Here is a 1400-nt window from a genome sequence, read left to right on the forward strand (position 1 = left end):
GCCCAACTCGTTGAACTGGCATTCAACCCCCTTGCATACATTTTTTTTCCTCTCCCATTCTTTTATTTTGTTCTCATCATTGTTAAAATAGAATTTTATTCTCCCTTCCCCTTAAGATCATATGTGTAATTTTCTTTTTATTGGTTACTCGTCCTTGGATGTGACAAAGTTCAAGTGACAATCGATCTTCATTGGAGCTAGGCGTTTCAGGTATATACCCTATCTCTTCTATTTGATTTGATTAGTTTAATTTTATGATATCTTCCCATCTTGGTTGTGAGTCTTTTTATCGTTGTTTTTTTTATAGTTTTTAGTTTAGCTGATGCTTGGTCATCGTTCCTGTCATCCTACATTGACCGATTTAGATCTTGGAATTGAGAGCTTTGTATTTAATTCGGAAAAATAAAAGAATGGGAGAGAACGAACCAAACCAATGCCCATTGAGTGAGCACTTCACTCCCTCGACTTATACGTCGGCCTCATGTACTAGGGTTCCTACTGTTCAAGCAGCCCAATATGAGATTAAGTCTAGTGTTATTCAGATGCTCCCATCTTTTTATGGACTGAGCAATGAGAAACCGTATAAGCATCTGGATGAATTTTTAGAGATATGTTCAATTGTTAAAATCCAGAATTTTTCTGAAGATGCTCTTAAATTGACCTTGTTCCCATTTTCCCTCAAGGATAAAGCCAAACAATGGCTCAATTCCTTGGACACTATAGTGATTACTACTTGGAAACAAATGCAACAAGAGTTTCTGAAAAAATATTTCCCCATAGGTCGGACCAATCAAATCAAGCGAGCCATCACTAGCTTTTTGCAAGTTGATGGTGAGCAATTCCATGAGACCTGGGAAAGACTTAAGGATTTAATTCGTAAATGCCCCCATCATGACGTACCTAAATGGCAGTTGGTCCAGTGCTTTTACGATGGACTAACAGATAGACATAGGCAGATGGTTGATGCATCTTGTGGTGGGACTTTTATGCACAAAAGCGAGAGCGAGGCATGGACATTGTTTGAAACTTTAAGTGAAAATTCTTTGCACCATGCCTCGGCTTCTAGATCTGAAAGTTCCACCACTAGACCCCAAAGAAGAAGTAGCATTTATGAAATAGGTCAATCTGTGTACATTAATAACAAGGTGGATATGCCTTCGCATAAATTGGACCGCCTGTTATCTCTAGGTCAACCCCCCAGGCAATTGACCTCACCTCCTAACCTGCAGGAGGTGTGTACTTTATGTGCTAGCCCAGCTCATTACATGAGTGACTGCCCTTTAGCTATGCAAGTCCCTGAATATATGCAAGAGCAAGCTCAAACTACCCAAGGTTTTTCCAAACCAGGTAATGATCCTTTTTCCAATACTTACAACCCGGGATGGAGAAATCACCCAAAT

At 39.6% G+C, this 1400-nt stretch overlaps 1 non-coding gene across 1 annotated transcript; it reads right to left on the reverse strand.

The window, feature by feature from the left end:
- Positions 1-792: 792 nt before the first annotated feature.
- Positions 793-898, reverse strand: LOC122670183. The gene has a single exon (XR_006334158.1). It is a non-coding gene; the product is annotated as a small nucleolar RNA R71 (small nucleolar RNA).
- Positions 899-1400: the final 502 nt, after the last annotated feature.

Source organism: Telopea speciosissima, chromosome 7 (genome assembly GCF_018873765.1).
Source record: "Telopea speciosissima isolate NSW1024214 ecotype Mountain lineage chromosome 7, Tspe_v1, whole genome shotgun sequence".
Classification (NCBI taxonomy): Eukaryota; Viridiplantae; Streptophyta; class Magnoliopsida; order Proteales; family Proteaceae; genus Telopea; species Telopea speciosissima.